General features: G+C 39.4%; 1 protein-coding gene across 3 annotated transcripts in view; it reads left to right on the forward strand.

Annotated features, from left to right (window-relative positions):
- CTNND2 (catenin delta 2) overlaps positions 1 to 23,288 on the forward strand; it is a 483,758-nt gene that overhangs the window by 132,843 nt on the left and 327,627 nt on the right. Inside the window, exon 1 of one of the 3 annotated variants that reach the window (XM_038770312.1) lies at positions 14,100 to 14,407. The exons of the other annotated variants lie outside the window; for them this stretch is intronic. The gene's annotated coding sequence lies outside the window, so the exon portion shown is untranslated. Of the gene's footprint in view, positions 1 to 14,099; positions 14,408 to 23,288 lie in introns of those variants that run through there. 3 annotated transcript variants of the gene reach the window in all.

Genomic DNA, 23,288 nt, shown 5'->3' on the forward strand with positions numbered 1-23,288 from the left:
TTGAAACACCATTTGAAATACTCATCCGTGTCAAGTGGTCAATAAATACAATTGAATGAGTGTATGAATAGTCCTGCATTTGTTCCAAATTGAACATACTCACCCATGGTGCAGCTATTGAAGACTTCCTCTGTGCGTTTGAATCAGTGTTGCTGTCTGAATTGTGAAAAGACAAATGTAGAAACATATTCATGAATTCAATATTTGCAAACCTGTAGTTTATTGTTTATTCTCTTGTTTATTCTCTTGAAACAAACAAGATAGAAAAAGAATGTTTTATCAACTTCTCAGAATAAGATGGTCATGACTGAGAACTCTGATAAAATCGTAGTGTGGTTCAAGACCTATATCTTCCCTCCATTTTCATTGAGCAGGATTTTTTTTTTGTTTTAAACAGATTGATTTGCTAACAAGGGCCTCAGCATCTACCTTGTTGAATTGTTTAGCATCTCCAAATACTGTGGCTCTCCTAGGGGCAAACCGTAAGGTCTTTTTGCTGGAAACACTCTGAATGAAAGCTATGAGTGCCAGCACCTTGCTGAGACAAATTAGATCCTTGCTAAGAAAAAGCTAGCACGATAAAATGGCATGACTGAACAGCAGCGATGTTTGTATTACAACAAGCCATCCAAACAAAGCTTGACATTTTTTTTTTGTAATCACCAGGTCAACTCCAATCAGAGTTAATGTCTGCCTGGTGTTTGGGTGTCAGCTTCCATCCATTGGTACACAACTGAGTAGGACACTGGATATGTCTTCTTTTGGAGCGGTGCCCTTCTTCAGAAAGGCCCCTATGTGGGGTGGGATTAGCAATAAAACAGTCATTCACATCATGACTTCCAAATCTGCCTAGAGGTATAAATGACCATCTGTTGATGCTACTTCTGCCCTTGAAATAAAAACACTTTACAACTGTCATAAGCAGGCCTGTTGTTGGGAAGGGACCATCTCTATATGTTGCCAACTTGTACTTCCCAAGCGCTCAGTACAGTGCTCTGCACACAGTAAACACTCAATAAATATGATTGATGATGATGATAAATACAATTGAATGAATGAATGTCTGTTGTTGTATTGTACTCTTCCAAGTGCTTTGTACAGTGCTCCACACGTAAGCGCTCAATAAATATGGTTGAATGAATGTATGAATGTCCCAATAATGATGAACTATGAGAAGCAGCATGGCCTAGTGGAAAGAACATGAGCCTGGGAATCAGAAGGACCTGGGTTCTAATCCCAGCTCCACCACATGTCTGGTGGGTAACCTTGGGATATCACTGAACTTCTCTGTGCCTCAGTTACCTCATCTGTAAAAAGGGGATTAAAACTGTAAGTCCCATCTGGGACATGCACTGTGTCCAACCTCATTATCTTGTATCTCTGAAAGCTCGTTATGGTCAGAGAACATGTCTGCTAATTCTGTTGTACTCTCCCAAGCACTTAGTACAGTGCTCTGCAAATAGTAACTACCCAATAAATACCACTGATTAATTGCTCTACCCCAGTACTTAGTACAGTGCCTAGAATATAGTTAGCACTTAACAATTAGTATTAAAAAGAACTATGATGGAAAAAAAATGCTTCTTCTACAAAGATTGACAAATTCCCCACAGGAGTATCAACATCAGGTAAATCTTATAACAGCTTAGATCAACACCAGAGATAGATGTAGCGGCTACCAAGGTCAGGGAAGGCAGTGTCCGCCCAGAAAGCTCCGAGTGACTGCTGGGAAATGTAGAAAATCAGCCCGTATGATTCTGGGGGCATGCAGTTTTCTCCTTTTCCTTCCCTGAAATTCCCTTGCCAACTTTGAGCCAAACCTTTGAGGATTTGGAATGGCCCAGTCTATATCATAGACTGACTGATCCAGCCTTCCACCAAAAACGAGGAAACATGAGGGACCGGAAAGGAATTACCTTTCTCCTTTAATCAATCCCTAAGGTATGTTGCTGCAACCCCTGGATTTATCAATAGGAGAATCGAGCTCAACCAGTTTGCAGTTAACCTTGTCATTTAATTTTAGCCACATTTTCAATCCACTCTTCAAATGTCACCTATGTGGGGAGTTAATTTTGAAATTTGTGATTCAGAGTCAAAGAACATTTGATGCACTCTCATGCATATAAAGTTCCACGCACACTGTGTCCATGTAGTAAATTCCATCAGAGCTGTTATTCTCAGTGATAATTGTTATTCTTCTAAGCACTTTCATAATCATATTTCAGTCTGGTTCTAATGCACACAGTGATTCTGTCAAAATAAATCCCCTGATGAATCAAGAAGGCTGGGAAGAGATGATTGCTAGTTGGTAAAATTTTTAATATTAAATTACATGGTTATGTTAAGAAGGTTATTACTTTTAAATGACTGGCTAACCGAAGCAGCATTTTAACAAAAGCTATTTTTCAGAAATTTCTTAATTAGGCTATTAATCACTAGTGAAAGATAAACCTCCTTCCTTTATAGTGCATGGTTTATAATATGGAAATGCAAAAAGAAATAATCCTTATTCACAAAATTATAGGAGTGTCTACCCTTGGGAATGAGAAGTTCTGTTTGTGTTAAAGTGTGTGTGTGAGAGTGTGTGTTTGTGCCTAAGTGTGAATGTGCTGTCCAGGGTTTTCTAACATTTTTGCAGTTTCTGCCTATTAAGTGCCAGTCTCAGACTGAATTCAGCATAATCAATACCTCATGTGTGCCCTTCTCTTAGGAAAAAATAGTTCTGCAGTTTCTTACAGATCAAAACTTGACAACACAGCAAGGTACAGATCCAGAGATTCAACCACTCCAAAAAAGTCAGAATGGCCACCTTAACTGATTGATTGTTAATCCTAGTGCAAAATCCAGTACCGTAATATTACTCTAAAAATATGAAGTTTTCACAGGGGAAGGCATTTCGCCAGCTAGTTCAGGAGTTGGAAACTAGTGAAAACCTACATGTCAGTACATATGGAATAGCACATCTTGGCCATGAGGACACCTACAACCATTTCATTTCAAGAACTCTGAAATCAACGTCCTTAGCCCATTGTGAGTAGGAGTGGTAGTAGTACATAGGAAGCAATGGGAGTAGGGTGGGAAAGGATGGTAGTTATAATGTGAGCTCAGGAAACCAGTGTGTGCTCACACATTCATAAAAATGCACAATAAATGTGCATTAGTGAGGGAGAATTGTTGAATCAATCAATCAATCGTATTTATTGAGCGCTTACTATGTGCAGAGCACTGTACTAAGCGCTTGGGAAGTACAAATTGGCAACATATAGAGACAGTCCCTACCCAACAGTGGGCTCACAGTCTAAAAGGGGAAGTAATCTACCCAGTTTTCAGGGGTAAATGAAGGCATAAAGTTAATGGAATGGAATTCAGTAACTCACAATATTGTAAATGCTTTTCCATGAAAACAAAGAAAAAGCAGGAAGAAAAATTGTGTATTAAGCATCAAATCAAATACTTGATCATGTAACTGCACGCTCATCCAATTCTGAAGGCTATGTCCTCCAGAATGCAACTTATTGAATCCAGACAGTTTCATCAAATCACATATTCAGAAATGTTCAATAAAAATGCACCACAGTCTTGGTTACCAGATTTTTGTCCTGAGTAAAAAATGTTACTCCGCAGTTGTGAAGTGGAGAACAATAATATTCTTACTAGATGAAGTGTTAGAGAAGCAGTGTGGCTCAGTGGAAAGAGCACGGGCTTTGGAGTCAGAGGTCATGGGTTCAAATCCAGGCTCGGCCAACTGTCAACTGGGTGACTTTGGGAAAGTCACTTAACTTCTCTGTGCCTCAGTTACCTCATCTGTAAAATGGGGATTAAGAGTGTGAGCCCCCCGTGGGACAACCAGATTACCTAGTAACCTCCCCAGCGCTTAGAACAGTGCTTTGCACATAGTAAGCATTTAATAAATGCCGGTATTATTATGATGATTATTATTAGATTTCATTCTGCTCAATGTTAATGAATATTTGTCATTACAGAGTCACATGCTTGGCGATATTTGTCATTATGCAGTAATTTTCTTCCCCCATCTTTACATCTATTTTTAAACATTCATTTCCATACTTCCTACCACAAGAATGCTTGAAGTAGAACTTCTATTCCTTTAACATTCTATCAGCCATGAAAATAAGCCCCCATGTATGTGCTCAGAACTTAAAATAAATCAGAAAAGTCATTGTGGAAATCAGGAACGGAGAAATATAGCATACTGTACTCTGTCTCTCCTTTCTGTTCACTGTTTGTTTGGTTTCCATGGGAATGGTTTTCTTCTGGGAGACTATTCAACATGTTTCTTGCAGACAGTTGCTTCCATTCTCTTGGGTGGTAGGAAAAACAGTAGACAAAGGGGTGGTATGGTCCTGCAATATATGAGAAGACCATAAAGGAAACCTGCCTTCAGCGTGGAAAGCCAAAATTAATGAAAACCAACTCGGGAGCTGTAGCTCCCATTTCTGAGTGACAGTAAGCCATATCTAACTGGTGAGACCCAAAATTGATAGATCAAGGATGAGTGTTTATTCTGCCTTCACTATCATATGGGAGAGATAGTTAAAAATGTTCAGAGAACAATCCCATTAAAAAGGAATGTCAGAAGCCATTGTGAATGATGGTAGAAAGAACCTAAAGATTACCACTTTAGGATGAATCAGAACATACAATAATATAGTCTTTTTATATCTCAAATAAATGAATGTATGGTGTTTTGTTTTTAAAGCAGCATATTTTAATGGATCAACATCTCTTTAGGAGAGGAAAATAAATGGGTTTATTACAATTAGCTGTTAGTGTCTAAAGGAATTGGCATTACCATTTAATGGCTTGAAAATAATATCATGATGCACCAAAAAAATCTGTTTAATTGTTATAGTAATGGTTTCACAGCTGATGCATTTAAGCACTCGATCTTGTGTATGTCTCATGGATAGGCTCTGCAACAAAAATTCTAAAACTAAATGTTTGTCATCCATTATTCAGTTGATTATTCATTAAAAAATATGAGGCAGGTGACCATTCAAATGTGTCACATCTTTAATTATGAAATTTCTCAAGTGCTTATGTTCTGAGTACCTAAAAGCTTTATCAGATTAGACAGTCCTTGTCCCATACAGGGCTCAGAATATATTTTAACCCCATTTTACAGATGAAGAAACTCAGGCCCAGGACCAAAACCTAGGTCTTTTGACTCAATTGAAGGCTAACTCCTCATTTCCATCTTCTTTGAGAAAACTGAATCGCCCTGCTAGAAGGTGGAGTCTAATTTTATGCATGGGCCTTTTTGTCAATAGGAAGGGAGAGGGGAAGAGAAAAAAGAAAAGTGGGAGGGGGAGGACACACTAAGCACTTGAGAGAATATAATAGAATTAGTAGAGGTGATTCCTGCCCTCAAGGTGTTTACACTCCCCCGCAGTGGTGACAAACACTCAAATAAATTGTAAATAGAAGCTTGATGGGAAAGGAAATGTATTCAAAGTTTCCCCAAATTTCTGTTTACCCTGTATTTCCTCATTCATATTTTACTTCTTGCCCTTCTGTTATTCCCTTTTCCTCGGTTTTTCATTTCCCACAGTGTCCTGTTGGTGGATAAGAATAAGGATGGGCTCTGATCTTTTTTTTATTTTTCCTTCTGAGAAGACTAGCTGGTCTTATTCTCTTCTTTCTACTTAAAGGGGCATCGACCCCTCTTTTTGTTGGAACTCTTTCTGAAAGCCCATGAATCATGGGAAGAATCTGAAAACCGTGAAAACCAAAAAGTTACCCAGTTTAGGAAATTAGGCAGTGAGGTGAATAAAGGAGAGATTATGTGAAGAAAAAGGATTTTTGAGTAGCTATTTTATATTAAGTTTCCAATTAGAGTGGTAGCCACACCACTAGAGAAGCAGGGTGGCTCAGTGAGAAGAGCACGGGCTTGAGAGTCAGAGGTCATGGGTTCTAATCCCAGCTCCGCCATTTGTCAGCTGTGTAACTTTAGGCAAGTCACTTAACTTCTCTGGGCCTCAGTTACCTCATCTGTAAAATGGGGATTAAAAGTATGAGCCCCACGTGGGACAACCTAACTTGTCCCCCCCCCCCCCCCCACAACACTTAGAACAATTCTTGGCACATAGTAAGTGCCTAATAAATGCCATTATTATTATTATTATTAGAATGGTAGCCCCATGTAAAGCAATAACGTAACTTGATCACCCATAGTGTTCTCCCAAATCTCATTGTATCAACTTCAAGTTGTTTTCATTCTCTTTCTGACACTAGGTTCAATCTACTGTCTGCCACATTAGTGCTCTAGAGAAGTAATAATAATAATGATGGCATTTATTAAGTGCTTACTATGTGCAAAGCACTGTTTTAAGCCCTGGGGAGGTTACAAGGTAAGCAGGTTGTCCCACGGGGGGCTCACAGTCTTAATCCCCATTTTACAGATGAGGTAACTGAGGCACAGAGAAGTTAAGTGACTTGCCCAAAGTCACACAGCTGACAATTGGCAAAGCCGGGATCTGAACCCGTGATCTCTGACTGCAAAGCCCGTGCCCTTTTCACTGAGCCACGCTGCTTCTCTGTAACTGTCATTTAACACTCAAAATCACCATGTCCCATCAATATACCTACTTTTATAGTGAAATAGGCAGGATGTTTTCATGCAAATCAGAGCCAGTGACATCTGTTTGGATGTTATTTCAACAAGGTTTAATGTAATTTTGGCTTCCTCATCCTTTTACTTTTTCTTAAAGCCGAGATGTCTTTTCTAAAAATAAACACATTGGAAATTATGTAGGGTGTAGGAGGGGTATAATAGAGGATGTTCAAGACTTAACTGGTAAGGTTTGCTGTTGAACAAAACACCAAGTAGGAAAAGTGCCTCCATTGTACTTTTCTATTGGTAATAATAACTGTGGCATTTAAGCAGTTACTATTGTACCAGACACTGTACTAAGCGCTGGGAAGGCTACAAGCAAATCAGTTTGGACACAGTCCCTGACCCACATGGGGCTCTCAGTCTTAATCCCAATTTTATAGATGAGGTAACTGAAACACAGAGAAGTTAAGTGACTGGCCCAAGGTCACACAGCAAGCAAGTGGTGGAGCTGGGATTAGAACCCGTGTTCTTCTGAATTCCAGGCTAATGCTCTATCCACTAGGCCATGCTGCTTCTGAAATCTATTGTTCTTCAAAGTTAATTGCAGTCATTACTTCTAGTTTGGGGAACACCAATGTTCAGAACATTTCACCCCACTCCTCAAAACACTCTGGTGATTGCCCATCCACCTCTGTATCAAACAAAAACTCCTCATCATTGGCTTTAAACCTCTCAGTCACCTTGCCAGTTGCTTTAGCTGCTGCAGGCTTCATCACCCAGGTTAGCTACACATTTTTCAGAATGCTATTGTAAGGATAACCGAGTGCTTTCCAGTGAGAAACCTTCACCACAAATTATATAGCCCAAGAGGCAATCTTGTATTGCAGAAAGATAACTAGAGTCATGGATCCCAGATTCAATCAATCAATCAATCAATCGTATTTATTGAGCGCTTACTATGTGCAGAGCACTGTACTAAGCGCTTGGAAAGTACAAATTGGCATCACATAGAGACAGTCCCTACCCGATAGTGGGCTCACAGTCTAAAAGGGGGAGACAGAGAACAGAACCAAACATACCAACAAAATAAAATAAGTAGGATAGAGATGTACAAGTAAAATAAATAAATAAATAAACAGAGTAATAAATATGTACAACCATATATACATATATACAGGTGCTGTGGGGAAGGGAAGGAGGTAAGACGGGGATGGAGAGGGGGACGAGGGGGAGAGGAAAGAAGGGGCTCAGTCTGGGAAGGCCTCCTGGAGGAGGTGAGCTCTTAGTAGGGCCTTGAGGTTCTTTCTATTGGACAAACAGGCGAACAAGTATACAATTGAGAGCATTCCCTATATTTGGGCAGCCATCTGTCACAGTAGGCTGATATCCATTTCAGCACCATTTCAAATGATGAAAGGTAGCCACTCATATTTGAGAATATGAGTCTATGAAGAATGTTATCAAACATAATCATATATGTATTAAAGAATCATTGTGGGTGGCCCTGTTCTAGGTATATGGGGATTAAACTTTTATCAGTCAGAGCTCTACCCTCCAGGTGTTTGGGAAGAGGTGACATTGAAGGAAATTTGTCAACTTTGTGGCAGGACCCTCTGGAAACTCTTCTTTCATTTCCCCCTCCTTTTGCATCTCAACATGTGATGAGTGCTTGCCTCAGGGTAAAGGAGGCTCCTTTCATTCATTTAATTGTATTTATTGAGTGCTTACTGTGTGCAGAGCACTGTACTAAACACTTGGGAAGTACAAGTTGGCAACATATAGAGACTGTCCCGACCCAATAGCGGGCTCACAGTCTAGAAGGGGGAGACAGACAACAAAACAAAAAGTATTGACAAAATAAAATAAATAGAATAAATATGTACAAGTAAAATAAATGAAGTAATAAATATGTACAAACATATATGCATATATACAGGCTCCTTGGTAGGCGGCTTTGGCCAAGTCTCTCCTTGAGCTGAAATAATTTTTTTACTTCACATGATGGTGTTGGGTGGCAGGGAAGAGGAAAGGGGTATTCCTATTGTGTTTTCGTTTTTCTCCTCTTAGCCTGTAATGTCAGCAGCTTTCAATAATTGAGAGTCTCCTGGGCCTCGGTGGCTTCTTCCCACTGTCTGTTGCTCCATGGAATTTGCATGTGCCCACCTGTGATGGGAGCAGGAAATCCCCCCAACACTGAGGGTCAGGGGTCATTCACTGGAGCTGCACTTTTAACACTATGTGAGGACAATCTTTCTCATGTAGTTAAAGGAGCATCATGCCAACTTTGGTAACCTCAGAGAAGCAAAGAATGTCAGAATAATTATTATCTTACTTGTTAAGTGGTTACTACGTACCAAGCACTGTTCTAAGTGCTGGGATAGATTGTAGTTGATCAGGTTGGACACAGTCTTTGGCCCACACAGGGCTCACACTTTTATCCCCATTTTCCAGGTGAGGTAACTAAGGCACAGAGAAGTTAATGGACTTGCCTAAGGTCACACAGCAGGCACATGAGAGTGCTGGAATTAGAACCCAGGTCCTTCTGACTGCCAGGCCTGTGCTCTATTCACTAAGCCACACTGAGGTCAACTTCACTGGGCAAGGCAGCTTATTGACTCTTGACTCAATTTCCATTTCCCATTTGAGATACATTGGACATCTTAGAAGAGAGAAAGCATATTATCAAGATAAATATGAAAAATTTAACAGTGTTACGTACTCAAAGGAGATAATTGTCAAAGGCCTTCCTGATTGGACAAGTACTTCGAAACTCTACAACAATAACAGGCTTCAGGAAATTGGACACAACAAAAATTGCATCCTGTGGACAAAATTAATAATCTAGGGTTCTCTGTCACTTGGGAAGAGCCCGCTAGTTCTAAATGGAACAGATGAGTGATTAGTTTTCATGGTAATGGCCACATAGATTTTGGCCATCATGATATGAGGCTACTGTCCAGTCACCCTTGGGCATGGAGGCTCAGGAAAAGGTGGTAGCACAATTTCCCCGAATACTCTGGCATCATAAATTGAGCTTGGACTAAAAGTGATCCATCTTTATTGTGAGGAGGAGTAATTAATCATAATAATAATAATGATGGCATTTGTTAAACGCTTACTATGTGCAAAGCACTGTTCTAAGCGCTGGGTATGATACAAGGTGATCAGGTTGTCCCAAGTGGGGCTCACAGTCTTAATCCCCATTTTACAGATGAGGGAACTGAGGCATAGAGAAGGTAAATGACTTGCCCAAAGTCACACAGCTGACAAGTGGTGGAGCCAGAATTTGAACCCATGACCTCTGACTCCCAAGCCCGTGCTCTTTCCACTGAGTCACGCTGCTTGAGACAAGGCAGTCTGATAGTTTACTTAGTAATAATGGAATTTTTTGAGCCCCACCTGGTTGCAAAGCACAGACCTAACAATTTGGGAAAATGCAACAGAAACATAAGAGCTATGTCACAGTTGGGTAGCATTTGTAGGGTTTTTTTTTCTAAAATTGCTTTGGGATAACCTGTAAAAATTCAGGATTGTCCTAGCTAAGCTAGGATATATATTCCAGCCTACAAAGAAAAAAGGATCACAGAATGCATGTTCATTCTTTAACAGTATTCTTTAGTAAAATCAAAACTTGCCCATCCGAGGAAAATTATAGTAAAATGATTGTGCACATGTGCAGATATGGTCCATGTCGGCTAAATGTATCTATTTCTAGATAGTCGTATGGCACTTTAATTCTCTTTTAAAAGTGAGTCTAGACTTAAATAAAATGTCTTTAAATAATTTATGTGTGTGCAGCTATGATGGCATTTTAAAATAGTGAACCCAAGAACTCTCTTTACAACTGAAGCATGTTTGGAAAAGAGCTTAAAAGTCTCTGCTCAAGCTCCTCTTCTTGTTGGTATTCTTTTAGTGATCACTCCTTAAGACAGTGACATAATGTCTGTGTGCCACAGAACAAGCAGAGTTCACTGTGTGTTAGAGGTGGTATTATTCATGATTAGTGGTGTATAAGAAATGTCAAAAAAGCATCAAAGAAAAATATGAGCTAATTATGCCAAAATTAAAGCAAATGTCATTCTCCCTGCTCAGAGATTAAAAACTCTATTCATAGTGTTCAGCTAAATTGAGTTATTCCTCAGAAAGAAGTGATTTTAACATATAGTCTATGCAAGGAAAAATGAAAAAGCTGACAGCATATCAACTTGGTGTTAAGCAGAAAACGTGACAAACTGTGCAATAGATTACCCTTCTTTTGCAATTTAACCACTTTTATGCTCTGTCCCTCTATCATTGAAAATGCATTAATGCACTTGTTAACATTAATGTTGTTGGGAAGGAACTGAGATTTCAACTTTTTTCTTGCTTTTCCTTTTATCGGTTAATGAAACAGATCCTAAGCAGTGTGTGTAAAGTATTTTGTAGTTCTCGGTGATTCAGCTCCAGGATTTTCCTTTTGACTAAATAATACATGCTTTGAATATCTGCATTCTGAATTCATTTTATTTTCATAATTGGGGTTGCATTGTTTGCCCATTTGTTTTTTTGAGTGGGTGCATTCATTATGCTTGTTCTTTTCTACTTAACGTAGTATCTACTGTGATTTGCATTTACGAGTATCTTTCTGGGACAAGAATATGGATATGGGTCCTAAATATTAACAGGAGGGTCAGCTGCAACTTATTTGATAAACAGAAGATCCTTTGAGCAATTAATTAATCTCATCCCAGGAGACATCATTTCATGGGGAGTAGTTTTCCTTCATTAGCCTGACATCCTGTGACCTTTTGTTTACCAAGTGAAATAATATTCAGTGAAAGAAATAGCTTAGCTACCACAATGGAAGAGAAAAATTAAACATCAATCCATCAACTATGCTACACATGGAGCACTTGCTCTGTTCAGAGCTCTGTACTTAACTCTTGGGAAAGTACAGTCCAGTAGAGTTGGTAGATGATCCTGGCCCTCAGGAGTTTTTTTATATTGTACAGGGGCACATTTCAGATAGGGTAAATGGTACAAGAAGCAGCGTAAGCAGTGTGGCTCAGTGGAAAGAGCACGGGCTTTGGTGTCAGAGGTCATGGGTTCAAATCCTGGCTCCGCCAATTGTCAGCTGTGTGACTTTGGGCAAGTCACTTAACTTCTCTGTGCCTCAGTTCCCTCATCTGTAAAATGGGGATTAAGACTGTGAGCCCCACGTGGGATTACTCTATTTATTTGTTTATTTTACTTGTACCTATCTATTCTATTTTATTTTGTTAGCATGTTTGGTTTTGTTCTCTGTCTCCCCCTTCTAGACAGTGAGCCCACTGTTGGGTAGGGACTGTCTCTATATGTTGCCAGCTTGTACTTCCCAAGCGCTTAGTACAGTGCTCTGCACACAGTAAGCGCTCAATAAATACGATTGATTGATTGATAACCTGAGCACCTTGTATCCCCCCCAGTGCCTAGAACAGTACTTTGAACATAGTAAGTGCTTAACAAATACCATTATTATTATTATATTAATCAGGGGCATTTATTGAGTGCTTACTGTGTGCAGAGCACTCTTCTACGTACTTGGGAGAGTACAATGCAACAAAATTGACAGACAGGTTTCCCTGCCCACATGAGAAGCAGCATAGTGTAGAGTCTAGAGCATGGGCCTGGGATTCATAGTTCTAATCCCGGCTCTGCCACTTGTCTGCTGGGTGACCATGGGCAAGTCCCTTCACTTCTCTTTGCCTCAGTGACCTGCTCTGTACAATGGGGATTGAGACTGTGAGTCCAGCCCGATTTGCTTGTATCCACTTCAGTGCTTTGTATAGTGTCTGGCACAAAGTAAGTGCTTAACAAATGCCATTATAATTATAATTATTACTCTGAGCTTACAGTTAGGGGGGGAGACATACATTAATATAAATTAATTACAAATATGAACAGGAGTGCTGTTCAAGTTCCCAAAAGGTGCTGATCCAGTGCATAGACAATACAGAAGAAAGAGAGATTAATCAGGAAATGCCTCTTGGAGGAGCTGTGACCTTAATAAGACTTTTAAGATGGAGACAGAAGGCTATGTATAGGAGTGTTGTGGGGCAGGAATGAGTATCAAAGAGTGAAAGGAATACACAGCCGAGCAAGTGTGTGCTGTAGAAGGGTGGACTGGTACTGAAAATGAGGGCTTATTCAGGGAAGGCTTCATGGAGGAGAGGTGATTTTTAGGAAGGTTTTAAAAATTCAAACATCCTTTGCATTTTAAGAATTAATGGTAAGAGCAATATTTAAGTGGTTACATGCCAAGCACTTTACTAAAGTCTGGGGTAGATTAACAAGACAATCAGTTCAGAAACAGTCTCTGTTTCACATGGGGCTCCTAGTGTAAAGGGGAGGAGCAACAGAGATTTGGTCCTCATTTTACAGTGAGTAAACTGGAATCCAAAGCATTAGATTGAATTGCCCATGATGGAGCTGGGATTAGCTGGGATTTTTAGCCACTGCAATTGAAATGGGAAAAATACTTCAAAACAAGAATATTAACATTGTGAAAGTTGTCTTCTGACACAAAATGACAATTTTCATGATTAGTGAACCATGGTACCAAATTCATTTTATCAGCAATTTATATGCAAAAGGATCTTGAAGTAGACTGTAAACTCGTTTTGGGCAGGGAATGTGTCTGTTTGTTGTTATACAACAAAAAGTCTCCCAAAAACTTAGTGTAGTGCACTGCACACAGTAGGCACTCAATAAAAATACACTTGAATGAATACAATGGAATGAATGGGAACAGTAAATACTAAGAATCAAAGGAAGGGGAGGGCTGTCCTGATCACCCCACGTTTCAGGACTTTTGTGAGTTGGTAAAAGAAAACAGTTCTATGAATTATGTTTTCTTTTTTTTATACAGTTTTCTTTCTTTAAATGCCGTTGGTGTGATTCATACTTGAGTTAATTGTTGATTTCAAAGGAAAATGATAAATGTATGCATTTCCACGTGGAATTTTAAAATTCTAATATGCACAAAATGAAGAATTTGCAAAATAATGAACACTACTGTATCTCGTTGGATTGTGTCTTCGTAAATATTGTCATCTATTACTCGATGTGCTTCCTGAGGGTCCTAATTTTATTTAAAGGAATATTTTTGCTTAGGGTTGGTGGGGGGGGGGGGCTATTATAAGCTTCGATTGAAAGGAAAATAAAAAAAAACTACAGAGGATTTTAAATGAAGTATTTGCACTAGTCTATAGGACAACATCTTCTAGAAGTAGGTTAAAATTATATTAAGAGATTCTGGACTATTCATGTCATGATTCAGATAGTTTAAGGGCCCGATGCAAATTAAGGGGGAAAAGAAATGGAGGCTAGAAAACTGTAGAATTTGCCAAGCAGGCTAGTGGGAGGGTCCTTTTGTGATGAAATGTTGCATAAATAATGCCAAAGGGGGCCTAAATTCACTGTTGCCATGGAGACCTTTGTGCCTGACTGAACTCTATTCTTTTCCCTTTTAAGACTGCAACTCCTAGGTTTGTGGTTTCTCAAATGAGAATATCACTTTGCTTTTTATTTAACAGCAAGTGATTGAATGCTGAAACTACACTGGGGCGGTTCGGTATCTTGAATATTTTGGGATGGTCTACTACATTTGCTTGTCTGAAATCATCCAGTTTCTTCTTAGACATGTGAAGGGAGATGAAGTGTTGGGGAGAATGACTGCAACTATTTGAAGTACAGCTTTGGAAAGGAGGGAAAACTCTAGCCCCTCCGCTTTGTTGAATAGTCGTCTTGTTTGTCTGCACAGCATTTTTGGAAGAGTTCAAGGACCATTTATTTATAAGCGGTGCCGCAAAGGTAAAAAGTGAAAGTGTGTCTGTTTTTAGAAAAGTCTCAGTATCAGCTTGGTGGTGTGATTTCTGCCTAGAGTTCTTTTTGATGTGCTTTCTTTAGTGCATGGTAATGATTGTTTAAAGGAAAATTGGAAAAAGCCTTGTTACATAAGTCTCTTATAATTCACCCTGCATTGCTTCTTAAAATTCAGTGTTGGAATAAATGTTCTGTGAAAAAGTTAGCAGACTGCTAGCGCACCATGCAGGTGACTATTTGCCAGGTTTTATCAACTATCCTTGGACTGTAATTTGAAATTTTCGAAAATATATGAACAAATTTTAGATTTTAAGAAACCCTCCTTCCTAAACCTTTTCTCATTGCAATTCAAAAAAGAGAGTTTCTTTGGAGATTGTGTTTGTAGTCACGTTCAGTCTAAACTAGTCATCCACCTACAAAGAAACTCCTTGTGGCTACAGAAGTCTCAGAATACTGTGAATTGTCTTTTTTGTTGATCTTAAGAGCCACGGTATGCTACTTTGCATTTTTGGACCCGAAGAAATGTTTAATTCTTGATGGAAAAACTTCAAATGGCAATATAGTGATTGAGTACTTTAGTAATTCCAAATTACCCAGGTGAGGATAAGTACATAGCTCATAATGTAAAGAAAGGAATTAGCAAGTAGTTTTCACATTTTTTCAATAGTATAAAGGAAATATGATTTAAAAAGTAAAGATGTCCGGTCAGCTTTAGTATGTTGCTGCTTTACAGTTTTTAAAATTTGGGGGTTTTTTGGTATTATTGTTAAGTGTACTGTAGTAAGCACTGGGAAAGATAGGAGCTAATCAGTTTGGACGTAATCCATATCCCACATGGGGCTCACAGTCTTAATCCCCATTTTACAGATAAGGTAACAGAGAAGTTAAGTGACTTTCCCTGGGTTACACACAGCAGACAGGTGGTGGAGCCAGGATTAGAACCCCAGGTTGTTCTTACTCCCAGGCCCATATTTTATCCACGAGGCCATGCTGCTTCCCTCTGGAATTCCATGTTTAGATCACTCTATTTTAATAGGTATAAGATAGTCTCTCAAAAGACTGAGGATTTCCAAGAGGCTTATATTTGTGTATTTCAGTTAATTATTTCAAGTCAGTACATAATGGCATTTCTAGTAATGCATTTTCAGAAATGAAATTAAATCAGAAAATGTGCAAAATGCTTCTGATGTGAATTAAGCGTATTGGTCCTTAAGGAATACAATAATCTTGTTAACGATTAAGATTTATCAATATTTTGTTGTCTAAAAGCCAAGACAAGTCTATCCCATTTCAAAAGACTTTAATTATTACACATCGTTTAACAAGAGGGTATCGATTACCTTTTGTAGAGCAAACAAAAGAAAAAGTGACTAGTATTTCTCAAAAGATCAATAATCTTCATTAAAATTGAAGATGGGCAACATTTTTATTTGAGAAGAACATAAGTAGTGAATGAAATACAAATTGATACCATTATCATGTATAGTTCTTAGCCACATATAGTTAATAACATTTTAATGCATGTTAATATGTAATTGCAAAAAAGAACCTAGAGTAATACTTTTAGGTTATTGACCATCACTCAAACTCAGAATGTAGTACCCTAAACCTTCATGAGAGTGTCACAAATTTGCTTATTGTGACTTAACCTTCATGGAATTAATGAAGGCGCCCAAGTCAATTAATCAATCGATCTTATTCATTGAACACTTACCAAGTACAGAGCACTCTACTAGGTGCTTGGGTGTGTATTTGCTTATTGTGACTTAACCTTCGTGGAATGAATGAAGGTGCCCAAGTCAATTAATCAATCGATCTTATTCATTGAGCACTTACCAAGTACAGAGCACTCTACTAGGTGCTTGGGTGTGTACACTGTAGCAGAGTTGGGAGACATGTTCCCTGCCCACATCAAGCTAACAGTTTAGACGACTGTGATCGTCTTCAAGGGGCTGGGCAAGTTTTGAGACCTTAGGCAAATAACTAAAATTCTTTGAGCCTCAGGTTTCCTCATATATAAATGAGAATTTTTTTACATATCCTATCTTACTTAGACTGTGAGCCCCATGTGTTACAGGGATTGTGTCCAATATGATTATCTTGTAGTTACCCCAGCACTTAGTACATAACTTGGCATATAGTATGCACTTAACCAATAGTGTTTATGGAGTGCTTACTGTGTGCAGAGCACTGTACTAATCATTTGGGAGAGTGCAGTATAACAGAGTTGGTAGATACATTCCCTTCCCACAGCATGATTATTATTATTTAAAGTCTTCCTTCGATGAATTATTGCATACATTTGACTTTATTTTATTAGTTCCTGACAGTTTTATAGGATGTTGCTGTTATATATGTTTCCCTTTAGTGCCAAATTAACTTTGTGATTTTTCATGTACTTCATTCTCTACTTCCACTCTTATCTTCAATAATCTGATTCAAAAGAAAAGTGCAGGGAAAGTAGGACTGTTTTTTTAAGTCAGAAAGTACTGCAAAGTATTTGGCTGTATTAAATACAAATGCTATTGAGTTGATTTTAAAGCTACTTTTTCCAACATTTAGATTTCTAAACAGGATGCTAACTTGGGTAGACGAGAATGAATTAGTATGTTGCCTCAGTGAACTTCAGCCTAAGTGACTATGGTCTTTTTTTTAGTAAAACAAAATTGTTGATAAAGCATTTGCCTGTACAAGATGAATAAGTTGCCATATAAATTATTCATAAAGTAAACACACAGCTTCAATTTTTTGAGTACAGTGGCTTCATTTTAATATGTTTTCACCTAACCAGGGTAGTACTGCATATTAGTTACTGGCTAACATCCACATTCATCACACTTAGCTAATTTTGAATGTGCTTCAGTTCACCCTAAACCTGTTGTACTACTGTGCAGCAGCCTTAGTAATTTTCTACAGAATTAACAGAGCTTCTATGAAAGATACTGCATATACACCACAAAAATGTTGAATAAAAGTAAATGTAGTTTCAGAGTTTGGAATTATCTATCAACTAATGGTATTTGTTAAACACTATGTGCAGAGTCCTATACTAAGAGTTTGGTAGAGTACAATGGAGTTGATAGACACACTCCTTGCCCACAAGGAGCTTCCAATTTAGTTTGTAGATTTCTAGCATTTCCCTTAACACACTGTAGAGAGACCCCTAGAAGGGTCTTAATGGAAAATCGGCTCAATAACATTTTTATTTAGTAAATACAAATTAATAATGTAACAAGTTTACAGTACTTTCTGATGGTGAAAGCAATCCTAGTTTGCCTGGTACTTTTGATGATGCTGTGTGACTTTGGGCAAGTCACTTAACTTCTCTGTGCCTGTTACCTCATCTGTAAAATGGGGATTAAGACTGTGAGCCCCCCTTGGAACAACCTGATCACCTTGTAACCTCCCCAGCACTTAGAACAGTGCTTTGCACATCGTAAGCACTTAACAAATGCCATCATTATTATTATTATTATCATCAAACGAGGGGAAAGTAGAGTGAAGTAGGTGAAAGAGCACCAAATTAATTCGGCACAGAAAGGAAACATATGTACACAACCCATAAATACAACATCAAGCAACCAGTTTTTGTAAATGAGTTTGATGTTCGTTCATAGAATTCTCCAATTTCACTTATCTAGAGATAGGTCATTTCGTTGGCAGTTGTGGAGGTAAGTGCTCAAATAGAGAAACAGTGGGTCCTAGTGGGGAAAAAAGCCCGGGCCTGGGACTCAGAGGACTTGGCTTCTAATACGGGCTCTGTACTTGTCTGCTGCGTGACCTTGGGCAAGTTGCTTAACTTCTGTGCTTCAGTAATCTCATCTGTAAAATGGGGATTAAGAATGGGAGCCCTGTGGGACATGAACTGTGTCCAACCTGATTACCTTATATCTACCCCAGTGCCTGGCATATGATAAGTTCTTAACAAATGCCATTAAAAAATACCATAGATTGATTGATTGGAGCTCTTCCCCAAATCATCTTTTCCTCAAACTGCCTTCCCCATTGCATCGCTTAGGGGCTTGGCTGTGTCGCCTTTAAGCAGTTTTTATGCTCACCCAGCCCCACAGAAGCTGTGAACATATCCTTATACTCTCCTATTTCCCCTGCCTGTAATTTATATCTGTAATCCTCCCCTCAGTAGACTGTAAGCTGTTTATGGGCAGGTATCATTTCTCCCACTTATGTCATATTGTACATTCCCAAGCACTTAGTATAGTGCTCTCTGCCCACAGTTAAGCACTTACTAAATGCCATTGATATAGGGATTGTGAAACAATATATATTTTTTTCAGGTGGTTCAACTAAAGTACACAGTTTCCTTTGGAATCTGTTGTACAAGAAGATTTGCTACCAGATTAATCACCTTAATGTAAAATATTTGTGTAGTGCAAAAGTTCACTGAAGGTGTTAATCCCCTTGTGAGGTTAATACTATAGCAGTAATAATAATAATAATAATGATGGCATTTATTAAGCACTTACTATGTGCAAAGCACTGTTCTAAGCACTGGGGAGGTTACAAGGTGATCAGGTTGTCCCACAGGGGGCTCACAGTCTTCATCCCCATTTTACTGATGAGGTAACTGAGGCTCAGAGAAGTTTAGTGACTTGCCCAAAGTCACACAGTAAGGAGGCATGTTTTCAAATGAAATCTTATCTGCCACAAGGGCAGTCTCTTCAACCTGTTATTCATGTTTGCGTCCAGCATTTGTTGGGCACCAAAATACTGCGTAGTTCTGAAGGGATGCTACTGAACCATTAGACAGAATCAGCAGGCATGCTTTGTGACTTCAGTGTTTAATCCTTTATGGAAATATGATCACTGAAGTAAGATATCTGAGTAGATAGCTAGGAATTCACTTATAGAAACAGAAAACATCCTACAAAAAGTTGAATTCTTGGGAAACCTCTGAAATAACACAGTCTACCTCCTGTTCAGGGTGATGGATTCTTCCTGTGTTTCCAGCTGAGCAACCAACTCTTCTGTCTGAGCATATGTGCAGTGGTCCTAATTGTGACAGGGACCTGGCTCTGGAGGTTTCCTATGTGGTTTCCAGTAATTATGGTACTTGTTAAGTGCTTACTATGTGCCAAGCACTGTTCTAAACACTGAGGTAGATACAAGCTAAATCCCTGTCCCACACAGGGCTCACACTCTCCAGAGACTTCACTTTCCTGCCTTTCTGCTCTGCCCTAGCAGCACCAACCCTCTTGCTCCTTGATTTTTCTGTTGCCATCACATATGCTTTCCAAGAGCTTCTAGTCCAGAGCGACCGCTTCCCAGCTGGTTGGATCAAACGAAAATGTTTGGAGAGCACAAATCAGAGTGTCCTTGTATCGCTTGAGTGGCTGGCCTCAGGAGCATTTGCCAGGCGTTAGTTTTCCATCTGAACAAACCAGAGGTGACTAAGCAAGCTGTGGAAATCACCACCGCATCTCACTTCTGGCTCCCGCTTACAAAGCTTTGGCAAACAGGTACCGGCCAAGGCACGGGAAGGGTCTGTCAGAGCGCCAGCCACGGTGGCTTCCAATCTGACTGGGGAATGGGGCTGATCATCCGCCGCCGGGTACAAGCAGAGGCAGTGCCAGTTATGCGGTCAGGATGTTCCCTCTATGTTCATTGATCTGACGAGGGTGTTGCAGTCGGTTGCTTGCGATGCCTGGTGGCAGTTCTTAGGTAAATTTCACCCACGCAAAAAGTGGGTCTCGATTCTATCCAGTCGTTTCATTGTGACATGCTGGCCAGAGTTGCGGAATTTAGGGAAGCTGTCAGAATCCTGTACCATTGTCAGTGGCTCCAAGCAAATCTGGTCTGCTCTTGCTCCACCTTGTATTGTGTAGCTCGAACTGAAGCCCTGTACAATAGGTGGCCCAGTATATTGGTTGTTGAATTGCTGATGAGACAACAAAACTCTAAACTCCCTCTCCAAAGAACTGGGAGATCCAGGCGTGGAGAACCACATCAAAAACAGACAGGCCCCATATGGATCGAACACATTAACTCGGCAAGCAACTACTGCTATTTGCACACTGTGGAAGAGAGTGATGGTCAGGCATTGTTTTCTTTGGCCACACTTTTACACACACACCTCTTCAATTACTGCTCTTTTAGCTGTGTATGTATGTGCATAGGTGTGTACTGTATATATGTGTTTGTTTATAACTATATTTGCATTCTTCATTCAGCAGGAACTGTGATTTTTTTATGTTCTTAGCTGCATATTTTCATAGTTCAATTTGGTATGAGTGCTTTCAGAACCCAAATTTATCAATCTTCTACCATGTAATAATAATAATAATAATAATAATAATGATAAGTGTAGCCTTTATTAAGTGCTTACATTGTGCCAGGCACTGTACTGAACTCTGAAGTGGATACAAGCAATCAGGTTGGACACAGTCCCTGTCCCACATGGGGCTCACAGTCTTAATCCCCATTTTAGCAGTGTGGTTCAGTGGAAAGGTGAAATGAGCCCAAAGGATTTAGTGATATAGGGGAAGCAGTTTTAGGAAAGTGGGTTAGGGGAGGGTGGATCAATATGATGTCATTTTCAGAGAGTGAAGAGAGAATCTGTAGTGTTTTTACAATCATATTGGGTTTATGAAGATCAGTCAAAGAGAAGTGGCATGGCATAGTGGATAGGGAGGTTTACACACACATGTATATGCATATATAATATATCTTAAATTATCAAGCCATAGTTAAATGGGTGTGTCATATGGGGGTTTTCTGGATATATTATTCAGTCTTGTCCCAATCTTGTAAATTAAGCAAACTGAGCTGAGACTCTTAGACTCTGACAAAGGTTGTTCCTCAGGAGATCCAAAATGCAGCTCCTTTGTTGTATAACCACAAATCAGTCATATTATATTTAGATAGAGAGAGATAACTTTAATGTGTTTGAAGATCTGTTTTGGCTGGACCTCAGAGTAGTAGACAGGCAACACCACACAGCTAACAGGAAACTTCTGCCACCTTACGTTTCTTTCCTCTGCCCTCAGAAGATTTAGCTCCATTCCCAGCGAGTAGAGCATTCCCACTTTGGGCAGAGAAGACAGCTTCTACCTCTTCCCTCTCCTGTTTGGGTTGCAAGGCAGAAGGACTATTCCCAACTTGATTATTGCATATCCTGCCCCCTGCCCCCCGGCAGCACAGTGCTCAGCACATAATAAGCTATTAACAAATAACACGATGATTAATGTTTCAAATGATTCCAGGGGCTCACAGAATATTCCGGTCGACTCTAATGCGATAGTTTGCCCTTCTACCAGGCCTGCATGTGACTTTGCTGTCTAACAATCTTACGGCAATAAATATTGCAAAATGCAATTGACTTTGTCTCCTAGAGCTTGCTCCCTTGAATAATTAAGGGACAAAATCCTTTTAGATCAAAAGTTGAATGCTCTATTCTAAATGTATTATACTCAGTGAGCCTTATGCTTCTTTGTTGAAATTAAAAAAGGGCAAAAGTAGCAGTGAGGGAGGAATTTTGAATATGATTCTTTATCTGGAAGGGGTTAGGCACTCGGCCTTACAGAAGTTTATAGACACCATTCCGTTGATCCTGTGACCCAGGCATGTCATCCCAACAGTTGCAGGAAAATGGAAGCAAAATACAACCCCTGCTTTCTAAACCATCTAAACTGAGGCTTTTAGATGCTCTGCTGATATCTCTCACTGTACCCTCTTCCCATTGCCACAGCTTGACACACCTTTTATTGCTAATGTTCCAAGCTGGCTCATGCTCTTGTACACATTACAAATGGTAGCTGAGTATAGTTCCCAAAAAGGAACTTCACAACATGATTCCATGATCTGTCTTTTCAAAAAAATTAGCATTTATACTAGGTTTTTTTTGAAGTATTTGTTAAACATTTACTATATGTCAAATACTGTTATAAGCCCTGGGGGAGGTGCGTGTTAATTACAGTCCCTGTCTTGCATTCCAGCGCTCAGCAGAATGCTTGGCACATAATCAATGCTTAATGAAAACCACAGTTAACTGAATTAAATGAAAATTCTGGCCTGGAGGCTTGATATTACACTGTTGCAATTTGACAGTCGCCCCAAGGATGTGCTTAGGTTTTTTTTTTATTAATTTTTTTTAAATTTCCATTTCAATCGTTGAAGTCACTGGTCAGTATGCTTCTTAAGTAACAATTTTATGACACAATGTGGCTTCAAATGGTCTATAGAAATTTTTGGTTGGGGTTTGACTTACCTGGTGCAGGCTGGATATCACCTCGTTTTTATCTAGCTATATCGTCAGGCTGAAATGCTTAGGAAATTTGGTGAAGTTTTCAAACTTTGGCCTGTCTTCTTGAGTCAGTGCCTCTGGGACACTGTCTTCTAAAGGCAATGATTCTTGAGTGTTAGTCTCTAGGACTGTGGATGTGCTTGAAAGCCTGTCGAGATATGTGTTTTCCTGAGATGTGGAAGTGAATTCTAGTTCCTGTGTTACATCTTCCAGCAAGATTGCACAAACTAAGTTGAACAGAACTAGTCTGCCAAGGCATCCCTGATTTATGTTACTTTATTAGTGGGGAATGGATCGGACAGGGAACCCCACACTTTGCAATGTGGCTCAATGGAAAAGAGCACGGGCTTTGGAGTCAGAGGTCATGGGTTCAAATCCCGGTTCCACCAAGTGTCAGCTGTGTGACTTTGGGCAAGTCACTTAACTTCTCTGTGCCTCAGTTACCTCATCTGTAAAATGGGGATGAAGACTGTGAGCCCCCTGTGGGACAACCTGATCACTTGTAACCTCCGCAGCGCTTAGAACAGTGCTTGGCACATAGTAAGTGCTTAATAAATGCCATTATTATTATTATTATTATTATTATTATTATTATTATTTCACCTGGCC

This window comes from Tachyglossus aculeatus, chromosome X3 (assembly GCF_015852505.1).
Source record: "Tachyglossus aculeatus isolate mTacAcu1 chromosome X3, mTacAcu1.pri, whole genome shotgun sequence".
In the NCBI taxonomy this organism is placed as follows: domain Eukaryota; kingdom Metazoa; phylum Chordata; class Mammalia; order Monotremata; family Tachyglossidae; genus Tachyglossus; species Tachyglossus aculeatus.